The sequence below is a fragment of the Myiozetetes cayanensis genome, unplaced genomic scaffold (assembly GCF_022539395.1).
Source record: "Myiozetetes cayanensis isolate MyiCay16 unplaced genomic scaffold, myiCay2020 scf674, whole genome shotgun sequence".
NCBI classification, from domain to species: Eukaryota; Metazoa; Chordata; class Aves; order Passeriformes; family Tyrannidae; genus Myiozetetes; species Myiozetetes cayanensis.
The window spans coordinates 10,927-25,087 of NW_026087936.1; the positions used below are offsets into that span (position 1 = coordinate 10,927).

General features: G+C 57.2%; 1 long non-coding RNA gene across 1 annotated transcript; it reads right to left on the reverse strand.

Annotated features, from left to right (window-relative positions):
* Positions 1-6,046: 6,046 nt before the first annotated feature.
* LOC126651566 (uncharacterized) lies at positions 6,047-6,849 on the reverse strand. Its single transcript, XR_007631742.1, has 4 exons — positions 6,817-6,849; positions 6,654-6,722; positions 6,507-6,566; positions 6,047-6,153 (listed from the first exon to the last, which is right to left on the reverse strand). It is a non-coding gene; the product is annotated as an uncharacterized LOC126651566 (long non-coding RNA).
* Positions 6,850-14,161: the final 7,312 nt, after the last annotated feature.

Below are 14,161 nucleotides of genomic sequence, written 5' to 3' on the forward strand. Positions count from 1 at the left end.
CAGGCGGGGAAACAGCCCCGCAAGGCGTGAAAGCAGCAGCGGGGCAGCGAGGCTGCGATGGATCCCTTCCCGCTGTGCAGCCCCTGCGTGTCCACAGAGCATCTAAAGCCCCACTGATGAGTCTCACGGCTCAGCCTGAGGGAAACACACCCACCGTGCCCTCCCTGCAGCATTTCCTTCAGCGCTTCTCTCATGGCCTCTGATGTCTCCTGGGATTTCCTTCCATCTTTCGCTTTGTTCTTGCTTGTTGGAGGACCTGAATGGGAAGTAGTTCCATTTGACATGAATGGATTAGAGAAAACCAGGACTCAGCCTGTGAGCTCAGCAGGGACAGACTACTCACCCCTGCTGTGTGAGCTGGACTCTTGTGTAGGAACCAGCATAGGAGATGGAAAAGTCCTCTCTGCAGACACACCTGGAACTTCAACAGCCAGGGAAGATTCTGACACCTGCCTCTTCCACGTTTATTGTGTATAAAACATAGAATTATTATTCTTTGAGGGGAATTGAGACTTTACCTGCAGGAGGCTCCAAGGGCTCCAAAACTTCTCGCAACCAATCTAATGGAGAAGCATTCCCAGCACCTTCATCTAGAAGCAAACAGAGATGGGAACCATTTCCATTGCGTGCTGGGATCCCCTTCTGCCTCAGAGAACTGTGGCACTGCAGGGGGGTTGGGGAGCACTGTGGGGGCCAGATGTCAATGGGCATGGCCAGAGCTGCAGAGGGGCCTGGGCAGCTCTGGGCTGGCTCCTGGCCGCTCTGCACACTCTTCCCATCCCTGTGCAACATCCCTGGAGGAGCGGCTGGAGCAGCCAAAGGCCCGTCAGGGCTCTGTGCCACAAACCCTCACTAAAGCCCTGGGGAACACTGCATCAGGCAGTGCCACAACTAATCCTCCCTCCCCCAACCATTGCCCACAGCCCGATGGGACAGTCATGCCTTTAAGGAGGCATTGGAGCCTTGGTCTGCCCATCTGCCTTTTCCCCAGTTGGGCACCCCTTGCAGCTGCTTCAGTGTTTTGGGCAATGCCCCTCACTGAGGGCCCTCAGGTGGACTGCTCAGTACCCGAGTCCCCTGAGTCTGCTCAGGATTAATAATCTGTTCTGTTATGCTCTTCCTGCCTTGACAGGCACGAGTGGGCACTGTGGGAAGAGCTGCTGCCACAGCCACCCCGATGGCCCACACCGGCTGAGCACGCCACAGCAATTACCCCGTGTGCCCGTGCCTGGCATCGCCTCCCTTCCGTCAGCAGAGCCTGGCACGGAGCCACTGCTTCCTTTGGGGAATGCTGCCTTCCACAGAGCCTCTTGGTCCATCTCTGGGGAAGCAAGAGTTGTAACTGGATCAGATGTGACTGATCTAAAGCCCCTGGCTGATGAGTCTCACAACTCAGGCTGAGAGAAATAGACCCACCTTGGCCTTTCAGCAGTTCCTTCAAAATTTCTCTCAGGACTTCATTTGATTCAAGGAAATTTTGGTCTCCTTCAGCTTGCCTCATGCCTTTTAAAGGACCTGAATGAGAAGTAGTTCCATTTCACATGAACAGATTAGAGAAAACCAAAGCTCAGTCTGTGAGGTCAGCAGGGACAGACTACTCAGCCCTGCCGTGTGAGCTGGGCTGTGGCTCTTGTGTAGCAACCAGAAAAGGAGATGGAAAAGTCCTCTCTGCAGACACACCTGGAACTTCAACAGCCAGGGAAGATTCTGACACCTGCCTCTTGCCACGTTTATTGTGTATAAAACATAGAATTATTATTCTTTGAGGGGAATTGAGAATTTACCTGCAGGAGGCTCCAAGGGCTCCAAAACTTCACGCAGCCAATCTAATGGGGAAGCATTCCCAGCACCTTCATCTAGAAGCAAACAGAGATGGGAACCATTTCCATTGCGTGCTGGGATCCCCTTCTGCCTCAGAGAACTGTGGCACTGCAGGGGGTTGGGGAGCACTGTGGGGGCCAGATGTCAATGGACATGGCCAGAGCTGCAGAGGGGCCTGGGTAGCTCTGGGCTGGCTCCTTGGCCGCTCTCTACACTCTTCCCATCCCTGTGCAACATCCCTGGAGGAGCAGCTGGAGCAGCCAAGGGCCCCTCGGGGCTCTCTCCCGCATCCAGGAAACCCTGGCTAAAGCCCTGGGGAAAACCATCCCTGACCCTTCCCAGGGAGAAGAGCCCGCTGGGCCGGGAAAGGTGCCCCAGGCTGCCGGCTCACCTGCTCCCCGCGCTGGCACCGGAGCAGCCTGGGCAGCCCTGGCGTGCAGGGCCACTGCCAGGAGGAGGAGGAGGGAGAGGCGCAGAGCAAGGGCCATGGCCCCTCGCCCTCACACCGTCCCGCAGCTACTGCTGCCCCCTCTGTCCTGACAACGCTGTTCTTTAAGCTCTGTATAGTAATCACTGTCCAGTAAACTCTGTTCAGCAATCACTATCCAGTAAACTCTGTCCAGCAATCACTGTCCAGGAATCACTGTCCAGTAAATTCTGTCCAGTAATCACTATCTAGCAATCACTGTCCAGAAATCACTCTCCAAACGCCACCAACTCTGACACCGCTGCCGCCGCCGCTGCTGCCGCAACAGTTGTAGTCAGGGACCGAGTGGTTGGTCATTGTGGTGCTGTGGGACCACGGGGCTCTGTGACCTCACAGCCCTGCTGTGACCTCACTGCCTGGGTGGGATTGTGAGGACACATCTCAGGAGCTGCCCTCACAGAAGGGTAGCACGTCCCCCCCCACAGCTCTGTCCAATCCACTTGTTTTCATCAGAACTGGTTTATGTGACACTGCACAAGGGAGACGTTTCATGGCTCTACCTGCAATATCAATGCCAAGTCCAACATTCAGCTCCTGTCAGGGATTCCCACTCTTGCAGGCAGCACCTGCCAGCTCTTCCCCCGCCACGCCGACACCGAGTGTGTGCTGTGCACTCCGTGCTGGGGTTTGGCCCATATTTAAACAGGGAAGGACTCTGTGTCGTAATTCCTAAAAACAATCCAAGGCAGGCAATCGGGGCAGCTGCAGAAACGCCAGCACCATGGGCCCGTGATCCGTCCCTGCCTGCTCCATCCAAGTGCTGGGCCCTTTGTTCCAGCACAAGGCTTAGCCAACACCAGCAAGCAATGAATCCATTGCAGACTGGACTTCCACGAGATTCAAGGAAAAAGGCTGGCTCTGCCTCTATTGCAGTTTAGGCTCCCAGTTCCCTTGACAGTTGCAATGGCATTTGCATTCCGGCAGCCATGGGCTTCCAGTGACTGGAACAGAGAAACACCAGCCTTGGGAAGAGATAACAAGCTCTACTGCAGGGAAAGGGATGTATTAAACACCAACAGTGAACATGCAGCTCTTTAGTTGTGGGAGCCCTTTCTGTTTCCACTCTCTCTGCCCTAAGAACTGAACAGTGTCCTCTGTCACTTTATCCTTTGCTGCCTTCAGACAGCTTTGCATCCAAGTGCTTGAATTGTACCGTCTGTCCGAGCATCTCAGCTATGACAACACTGAATAAGAAGCCACTTTTGGGTATGTTATGACATTTGCTCTCCAGAAAAATAAACGGAGGGCAGTTACTGTAAAGACAAAACCAAACGGGATCTGCCACTCTTCCCAGGGAGAAGCACTGAAAGTCTCTGCCCCTCAACACCTTCCCACATGTGGGCCGTGGTCACTGCCATCTAAGCCGTGGCCTCGGAACTCACAGTGCCAGGCTCCGGTTGGTGTGAGAAGCCACGGGCTCAGCTGTCCCCCCGCAGTGCCTCCTGTGCCCTCGCCAAGCCCGGGGCTGTGAGGGAGTGTTTGGCTCCATTAGGTGTGAATCGGTGTTCCTGCACAGTCTGCAGTGAGGTGACAAGTGCCGGGCTGCGCAGTTGTCAGACACAGAGAGGTGCAGTTTGCCCAGAGACAGGGGGGCCGAGCAGCAGCAAAGAATCAGGAACCCCCGTTTTGGAAAGGCTGGGGACCCTTCCCCTGCTGGCCGTGGAATGGGGACAGTGTGGGCGTGTGGGGAAGGCTGTGACCCCCCGGCCCTCGGCACTGGGGACACGGGGAGGGACCTGTGCTCCGGGCAGGGGATCAAAGGGCTGCGAGCCCTGCGAAGGGGAGGGATCTCAGCTGTTGGAGATGGGCTGGAGAGCCAGGTAAGAGTTCACCCAGTGCAAAGAGGAATCTCCTGACAACATGGACAGTGTCACCTCCAATGCCACCATGCCAAATAAACCTGCCTAATGGACCTCTACATTAATTGCAACCTTGTTAAACCTAGGATTAGGTTGAAGCCACCATTTTAAGCTACTTTCTTCTTGAGTTTATGGGCTTGCTCTCCTGAGCACGGCGACAGCTCTCTGATTGGGCAGTTTACCTGGGGTAGCTGCCCTAACCAATCAAGTTACTCCCCAGTTACACTATAGTTGTAATCCATCCCCTTGATTGTAACACCCCGATGCTTACCCTATCATCTTTCCCTGTTATGAACACTCCTCCCATGCTCCTCCCCAGTTCCTGAACCTTCCTTAGCTGGTCCCTTAGAAACCCTCCATTTTGAGTCAATAAAGCAGATCAGCACGGAGTGATCAGCTTTAGTGGAGATCAGCTCACGACCCAGCTGCGAAAGATCTGCAGTTCTGCTAAAAGAACCCGCTCGTTCTTTCCCATAATCTCCACCGTGTCACTCAGCGGGGAACTGTGGTGGGGTCTGCCTCGTGTTCGCATCAAAGTTTTCGTGAGCTGCTCTGGCTCTTGGCTCCTTCGGAGGCTCTTTACACCAGAATTCTCATGGGAAAAGCTGCAGCCAAGGGCTGAGCGAGGAGGTCCCTTGTTGTGCCCCCCCGGCTCGTCAGGCTGCCCACTCGGCCCTCTGCGAACCTGACGGGGCTCCCCAAGCACCTGCCCAGCACAGGAGAGGCCCCAGACCCCCTGAGAACCTCATGAGGGGCCGCAGCTCCCTGCACGGCTTATGAAGGACCCCAAACCCCCTGCCCGCCTTAGAAGAAAATCCAACCTCCCCTGAATGTTCCTGCTGACAGTCCTCAGCTCCCTGCAAGTCTTACACAGGACCTCAGCCCTCTACACCCCTCAGGAGATACCCCAAAATATCCCTGGGTGCCTCACAAGGGACTGCAGCCCCTCACCACTTCTTGTGGGTGATCACAGCTGAGTTACTCCCCAGGCAGTCAAAGCCTCGTTCAGAGAGCATCTGAACAGGGGCTCAGCACCCAGAGGTGACAAGGAGACCCCTTGTTCTGCCTGCTGACATTACAATGTCCCTACAGATGCTCTCGATGACTTCCCGCTTTCCTGGGCAACCTATTTGAGGAGGCCCAGGCCCAGAAGGTCCCACTGCAATAAAGGTGCCCTCAGCCCAAGGACCCTCACCACGGGCTCCCCCAGCCCTTGGGGCCCCACTGCTGGTCACAGGAGCCCCAGCCTGGCTCCTGCCTGCCCACACCGTGGGCATCCACGGCTGTGCCCAGGCACGCAGCTCAGCCAGGGCTGGGGCCTTGGGGCTTTGCTGGTGGCACAGCTCGACACTCCAGTGATGCTGAATCTTATCTTTATTTGAACTAAAGGGGTGGGCACGAAAGGGCCAACTTCAGTACGTGCCATAGGTTGGGATCAGTGGGTTACAGGGGCAGAGAGGATCTTTTTGGTGGCAGCTGGACCTTGGTATCAAAAAGCAGGTGCTGCAGTGGTGGCAACGAATCTGGGCTAGAGGTGGGATGTTAAAGGGTGAGAGCTCCACCTCTTTCTGCCTGAGGTCTTTGGCTTGTCTGGAGCAGGTGCAGAGAGGAGCCTGTGGAGAGAGGAGGTGTCTGAGGCCCAGCTGCGGGTGGCACACAGGGAGAGGCAGTGACAGCACTGCACAGCAGCAGAGCCCTCAGCAGAGTTCTCTGGCCAAGGACTAACTGGCCGCTCCCCAGCAGCCAGACTGGGAATGTTCCATGGCTCTGAGCTGCCTTCAAAGGAAGCTGTTGGAGGGGGAGAGCAGCAAACAACTCACCCTTTTCTCACCCTCCAGTACCAGACTGCAGCACAGCACAACGTGATGACAAGCAGACCGCCCAACATGCTTGCCATTATCACCGTCAGACAGCGTGTTCCCCAACAGAAACCTCTGCCAGTGCTCTCCTGGGTACTGGGAGCACGTGTTGTGGCACCGGCTGCTTCTGTGGGAGCAATTGGGAGCGTCAGCCCGTCCTGGGCACCCCTGCTAAGCTGACAGCACGTTGGAGACGGCCAGGACGTTCTCTGTTTCCCTCAGTGCGGGTGCCTGGAGGCAGTACCAGCACCGATCCCCCCTGCCCTGGGACAGCTCCCACAGCCAGAAAGGACAGAGTCAGACCCTCTCAGGAGACACATGAGCCCCAGTCCAGCCAGGCTGCGATGGATCCCTTCCCACTGTGCAGCCCCTGCGTGTCCACAGAGCATCTAAAGCCCCACTGATGAGTCCCACGGCTCAGGCTGAGGGAAAGTGACTCACCCTGACCCCACCCCAGTTCATTTAGTATTTCTCCCATACCTTCAGATGGCTCCTGGGCTTTCTTTTCACCTGAAGGATGGTTCTTGCCTTTTGGAGGACCTGAAAGGGAAACAGTTTCATTTGACATGAATGGATTAGAGAAAATCAGAGCTCAGACTGTGAGCTCAGCAGGGACAGACTACTCACCCTTGCCATGTGAGCTGGGCTTGTGTGGAACCAGCAGAGGAGCTGGAAAAGTCATCTCTGCAGACACCCCTGTAATTCAACCAGAGAAACTTCTGTCATCTGGCTCTTGCCACATGTATGGGGTTTAGAATTTAGACTGATTAATCTTTGAGGGACAATTTACCTGCAGGGGGCCTGAAGGGCTCCAAAACTTCACGCAGCCAATCCAACGGAGAAGCATTCCCAGCACCCTTATCTAGAAGCAAACATGGATGGGAACCATTTCCATTGCTGTTCTCCATAAGGGAGGAGGCATCTTCAGGAGGCAATGCTTATAAAAGACATGGAAAAGGTCCAGGAAAACAGCCGGGCTTTTGGGGCAGGGTCAGGGCACTCCCTCCTCCAAACAGCCGCCACACCGGAGCTGCCGGGAGACCAGGCAATTGCAGGGGATCTCCTGCTCTGCAGGGCCCGTGGGGCATTTTGGGCACAGGCTCAGGGGATGCTCAAGGCCTTCCTGCAGAGGCCGGGGAGAAGCTGCAGCCAGGCCAGGCGGGGAAACAGCCCCGCAAGGCGTGAAAGCAGCAGCGGGGCAGCGAGGCTGCGATGGATCCCTTCCCGCTGTGCAGCCCCTGCGTGTCCACAGAGCATCTAAAGCCCCACTGATGAGTCTCACGGCTCAGCCTGATGGAAACACGCCCACCGTGCCCTCCCTGCAGCATTTCCTTCAGCGATTCTCTCATGGCCTCTGATGGCTCCTGGGATTTCCTTCCATCTTTCGCTTTGTTCTTGCCTGTTGGAGGACCTGAATGGGAAGTAGTTTCATTTGACATGAATGGATTAGAGAAAACCAGAGCTCAGCCTGTGAGCTCAGCAGGGACAGACTACTCACCCCTGCTATGTGAGCTGGACTCTTGTGTAGGAACCAGCATAGGAGATGGAAAAGTCCTCTCTGCAGACACACCTGGAACTTCAACAGCCAGGGAAGATTCTGACACCTGCCTCTTGCCACGTTTATTGTGTATAAAATATAGAACTATTATTCTTTGAGGGGAATTGAGAATTTACCTGCAGGAGGCCCCAAGGGCTCCAAAACTTCACGCAGCCAACCTAATGGAGAAGCATTCCCAGCACCCTCATCTAGAAGGAAACAGAGATGGGAACCATTCCCATTGTGTGCTGGGATCCCCTTCTGCCTCAGAGAACTGTGGCACTACAGAGGGGTTGGGGAGCACTGTGGGGCCAGATGTCAATGGACATGGCCAGAGCTGCAGAGGGGCCTGGGCAGCTCTGGGTTGGCTCCTGGCCGCTCTGCACACTCTTCCCATCCCTGTGCAACATCCCTGGAGAAACAGCTGGAGCAGCCAAGGGCCCCTCGGGGCTCTCTGCCACAGTCAGGAAACCCTGGCTAAAGCCCTGGGGAAAACCATCCCCGACGCCCCGGCAGATGAGTCTCACGGCTCAAGCTGAGGGAAACACCCACCGTGCCCTTTCTGAAGTTCCTTCAAAATTTCTTTCACATCTTCATTTGATTTAAGTGATTTTTTCTCTCCTGGACCTTGGTTCTTGGCTGTTGGAGGACCTGAATGGGAATCCATTTGACATGAGAGAAAACCAAAGCTCAGCCTGTGAGCTCAGCAGGGACAGGCTACTCACCCCTGCCATGTGAGCTGGGCTTGTGCAGAGGAATCAGTTCAGGAGCTGGAAAAGTCCTCTCTGTGGACACCCCTGTAACTCAACAGCCAGAGAAGCTTCTGTCATCTCTGGGGATCTGCACGGGCAGCCCTGAGGCGCAGGAGGGGTGAGGGGATCCCACGGGGACAGGGCACACACGGGCAGGTCTCTGTCCTGGCCCAGCTTTGGACTCTGAGCTGGCAGCTCTCCAAGGGGGAAAAGCCATGACGTACCCACACGACCTTCCAGAGGCTCAGCCCTGGGCCCCACTGCAGGTTCCTGACCCCCATCACCCACAGGCTCGGCTCCAAAGAAGGGCAGGACAGAAGAGCTCCCTGACACAGCTGCAGACTCTCCCTCAGCCGGAGGGGCAGTGAGGGCAGCTCGGCCACGGGATCCCTGCAGGGCCCTCATCTCTGCCCTCCCCTCAGGAGCAGGGGCAGAGCTCCCACGGGCCTGCAGTGGCCCCTGGCTGGGACCAAAGGAGCCCCAGGCAGAGCTGTCAGGGCACAAGGGACTCCCTGGAGCTGCCCCAGCTCTCAACTCAGCCCCAGCCAGGGCCGTGGCTCGGCAGCCGCAGCGGGAGCACCTCAGGCTCCCAGGGGCCGGCAAAGGAGCCGCGCCAGGCACAGCCCCGGGCACAGCCCTGGGCCCGACCCCTTCCCTCTCTGCCCTTCTCCGTGTCTGCACAGCGGCCACGGAGGGACCAACTGGCATTTCCATGGAAAGGAGATGAAAAGCTAAATGCTCCTTCCTGCTCCCACGGACAGGGATCCTGTGGGATCCCTCTTGGGCCTGAGAACGGAGCAGGCCAAGATTGCCAGAGTGCAGCAACCTCGAGAGGGTCTTAAGGAAAAGGGCACCTGAATGAGCTCTTGCCACATTGACAGGGATTATTCTGTCAGGAAAGGGACACTGAGAACTTGCCTCCAGGTTTCCCCAGGGAATTCAGTGCATCATTCACCAGGACTTCCAGATAATCCAAGTCGTTCTCCCCATCTAGAAGCAAATAGAGATGGGAACCATTTCCATTGCATGCTGGGATCCCCTTCTGCCTCAGAGAACTGTGGCACTGCAGGGGGGTTGGGGAGCACTGTGGGGGCCAGATGTCAATGGACATGGCCAGAGCTGCAGAGGGGCCTGGGCAGCTCTGGGCTGGCTCCTGGATGCTCTGCCCACTCCGCACACACTGAAACATCCCTGGAGGAGCAGCTTGGAGCAGCCAAGGTCCCCTCAGGGCTCTCTCGCACCCAGAGCAAACCCTCACTAAATTCAGACTGTGACAGGCACAAGTGGGCACTGGGGAAGAGCTGCTGCCACAGCCACCCCGATGGCCCACACCGGCTGAGCACGCCACAGCAATTACCCCGTGTGCCCGTGCCTGGCATCGCCTCCCTTCCATCAGCAGAGCCTGGCACGGAGCCACTGCTTCCTTCGGGGAACGCCGCCTTCCACAGAGCCCCTTGGTCCATCTCTGGGGGAAGCAAGAGGGACAGGTGGATCAGATGGAGCTGTTCTCCATAAGGGAGGTGGCATCTTCAGGAGGCAATGCTTAGAAAAGACATGGAAAAGGTCCAGGAAAACAGCCGGGCTTTTGGGGCTGGGTCAGGGCACTCCCTCCTCCAAACAGCCGCCACACCGGAGCTGCCGGGAGACCAGGCAATTGCAGGGGATCTCCTGCTCTGCAGGGCCCGTGGGGCATTTTGGGCACAGGCTCAGGGGATGCTCAAGGCCTTCCTGCAGAGGCCGGGGAGAAGCTGCAGCCAGGCCAGGCGGGGAAACAGCCCCGCAAGGCGTGAAAGCAGCAGCGGGGCAGCGAGGCTGCGATGGATCCCTTCCCGCTGTGCAGCCCCTTCATGTCCACAGAGCATCTAAAGCCCCACTGATGAGTCTCACGGCTCAGCCTGAGGGAAACACACCCACCGTGCCCTCCCTGCAGCATTTCCTTCAGCAATTCTCTCATGGCCTCTGATGGCTCCTGGGATTTCTCTCCATCTTTAACTTTGTTCTTGGATGTTGGACGACCTGAATGGGAAGTAGTTCCATTTGACATGAACGGATTAGAGAAAACCAGAGCTCAGCCTGTGAGCTCAGCAGGGACAGACTACTCACCCCTACGATGGGAGCCAGCTTTTTGCGAAGCAACCAGATTAGGAGATGGAATAGTCCTACCCATGGACACCCCTGTAGCGCAACAACCAGAGAAGCTTCTGTCACCTGGCTCTTGCCATCTTGTCAATGATTATTTTTTGAGTGCACATTGAGAACATACCTGCAGGAGACTGCAAGGGCTCCAAAACTTTACGCAGCCAATCTACTGGAGAAGCATTCCCAGCACCCTCATCTAGAAGCAAACAGAGATGGGAACCATTTCCATTGTGTGCTGGGATCCCCTTCTGCCTCAGAGAACTGTGGCACTGCAGGGGGGTCGGGGAGCACTGTGGGGGCCAGATGTCAATGGGCATGGCCAGAGCTGCAGAGGGGCCTGGGCAGCTCTGGGCTGGCTCCTGGCTGCTCTCCACACTCTTTCCAGGTCCTGTGCAAGATCCCTGGAGGAGAGACTGGAGCAGCCAAGGGCCCCTCGGGGCTCTCTCCCACACACAGTAATCCCTGGCTAAAGTCCTGGGGAAGACTGCAGCAGGCAGTGCAAACCCTGACCCTCCCTGTCCCGGGACAGCTCCCACAGCCCAAGGGGACAGAGTCAGGCCCTCTCAGGAGACACAGGAGCCCCTGCCCAGTGTGGGGGCCAGGGAAGGCTCTGGCCCTCGGCTCGTGGGAGGGATCCCACTCTGGGCTGCTCTGGTGCCTTGGGCCCCTCGAGACTCAGGGCCAGCTCCGGGAGCAGCTGCAGCGGGAGGGACCTTGGGGCCAGAGTTCCGTTTCCAGGGGCTGCAGAACGTGCTCCAGATGCCGCGAACCCATCGCGCTTTCAGCTTTGGCTGCTGCCGTGACGGGCACGAGCGGGCACTGGGGAAGAGCTGCTGCCACAGCCACCCCGATGGCCCACACCGGCTGAGCACGCCACAGCAATTACCCCGTGTGCCCGTGCCTGGCATCGCCTCCCTTCCGTCAGCAGAGCCTGGAACGGAGCCACTGCTTCCTTTGGGGAACGCCGCCTTCCACAGAGCCACTTTGTCCATCACTGAGGGAAGCAAGAGGGACAGCTGGATCAGATGGAGCTGTTCTCCATAAGGGAGGAGGCATCTTCAGGAGGCAATGCTTAGAAAAGACATGGAAAAGGTCCAGGAAAACAGCCGGGCTTCTGGGTCAAGGTCAGGGCACTCCCTCCTCCAAACAGCCGCCACACCGGAGCTGCCGGGAGACCAGGCAATTGCAGGGCATCTCCTGCTCTGCAGGGCCCGTGGGGCATTTTGGGCACAGGCTCAGGGGATGCTCAAGGCCTTCCTGCAGAGGCCGGGGAGAAGCTGCAGCCAGGCCAGGTGGGGAAACAGCCCCGCAAGGCGTGAAAGCAGCAGCGGGGCAGCGAGGCTGCGATGGATCCCTTCCCACTGTGCAGCCCCTGCGTGTCCACAGAGCATCTAAAGCCCCACTGATGAGTCTCACGGCTCAGGCTGAGGGAAACACACCCACCTCGCTGTCTCTCCAGTTCCTTTAGGATTTGCCTCATGCCTTCAGAAGACTCCTGGGATTCCTTTTCGCCTGGACGTTGGTTCTTGCCTGTTGGAGGACCTGAATGGGAAGCAGTTGCATTTGATGTGAACGGATTAGAGAAAACCAGAGCTCAGCCTGTGAGCTCAGCAGGGACAGACTACTCACCCCTGCCACGTGAGTTGAACTTGTGTGGAACATCCAGCCCAGGATGCTGGAATAGTCCTCCCTGAAGACACTCCTGTAACTCAACAGGCAGAAAAGCTTCTTTAACCTGGCTCTTGCCATGTTGTCAATGATTTCTTTGAGCACACATTGAGAAATACCTGCTGGTGATCCCAAGGTCTCCAAGCCATCTTCTCGCCAAACTGCTGAAAAAGAATTCCCAGCACCCAGATCTAGAAGGAAACAGATGGGAACCATTTCCATTGTGTGCTGGGATCCCCTTCTGCCTCAGAGAACTGTGGCACTGCAGGGGGGTAGGGGAGCACTGTGGGGGCCAGATGTCAATGGACATGGCCAGAGCTGCAGAGGGGCCTGGGCAGCTCTGGGCTGGCTCCTGGCCGCTCTGCACACTCTTCCCATCCCTGTGCAGCATCCCTGGAGAAACAGCTGGAGCAGCCAAGGGCCCCTCGGGGCTCTCTCCCACACCCAGGAAACCCTGGCTAAAGCCCTGGGGAAAACCATCCCTGATCCTTCCCGGGAAGAAGAGCCCGCTGGGCTGGGAAAGGTGCCCCAGGCCGCCGGCTCACCTGCTCCCCGCGCTGGCACCGGAGCAGCCTGGGCAGCCCTGGCGTGCAGGGCCACTGCCAGGAGGAGGAGGAGGGAGAGGCGCAGAGCAAGGGCCATGGCCTCGCCCTCACACCGTCCCGCAGCTACTGCTGCCCCCTCTGTCCTGACACTGCTGTTGTTTAAACTCTGTATAAGTAATCTCTGTCCAGTAAACTCTGTCCAGTAATCACTGTCCAGTAATCACTGTCCAGTAATCACTGTCCAGCAATCACTGTCCAGCAATCACTGTCCAGTAATCTCTGTCCAGCAATCACTATCCAGCAATCACTGTCCAGCAATCACTCTCCAAACGCCACCAACTCTGACACCGCTGCCGCCGCCGCTGCTGCCGCAACAGTTGTAGTCAGGGACCGAGTGGTTGGTCATTGTGGTGCTGTGGGACCACGGGGCTCTGTGACCTCACAGCCCTGCTGTGACCTCACTGCCTGGGTGGGATTGTGAGGACACATCTCAGGAGCTGCCCTCACAGAAGGGGAGCACGTCCCCCCACACAGCTCTGTCCAATCCACTTGTTTTCATCAGAACTGGTTTATGTGACACTGCACAAGGGAGACGTTTCATGGCTCTACCTGCAATATCAATGCCAAGTCCAACATTCAGCTCCTGTCAGGGATTCCCACTCTTGCAGGCAGCACCTGCCAGCTCTTCCCCCGCCACGCTGACACTGAGTGTGTGCTGTGCACTCCGTGCCGGGGTTTGGCCCATATTTAAACAGGGAAGGACTCTGTGCCGTAATTCCTAAAAACAACCCAAGGCAGGCAATCAGGGCAGCTGCAGAAACGCCAGCACCATGGGCCTGTGATCCGTCCCTGCCTGCTCCATCCAAGTGCTGGGCCCTTTGTTCCAGCACAAGGCTTAGCCAACACCAGCAAGCAATGAATCCATTGCAGACTGGACTTCCACGAGATTCAAGGAAAAAGGCTGGCTCTGCCTCTATTGCAGTTTAGGCTCCCAGTTCCCTTGACAGTTGCAATGGCATTTGCATTCTAGCAGCCATGGGCTTTGGGTGAATGGAATCGAGAAACACCAGCCTTGGGAAGAGGTAACAAGCTCTACTGCAGGGAAAGGGATGTATTAAACACCAACAGTGAACATGCAGCTCTTTAGTTGTCGGAGCACCTTCTGTTTCCTCTCCCCTTGTTGTGCCCCCCCGGCTCGTCAGGCTGCCCCGCGGCCCCTTCGCCACGCGGGTCCCTGGCCCGGCCGGACGCCCCCGGGAAGGGCCCCGTTTTGCCCCCAGCGCAGAGAGCCCGGGCTGAGCCCACTCGGCCCTCTGCGAACCTGACGGGGCTCCCCAAGCACCTGCCCAGCACAGGAGAGGCCCCAGACCCCCTGAGAACCTCATGAGGGGCCGCAGCTCCCTGCACGGCTTATGAAGGACCCCAAACCCCCTGCCCACCTTAGAGGAAAATCCAACCTCCCCTGAATGTTCCTGCTGACAGTCCTCAGCTCCC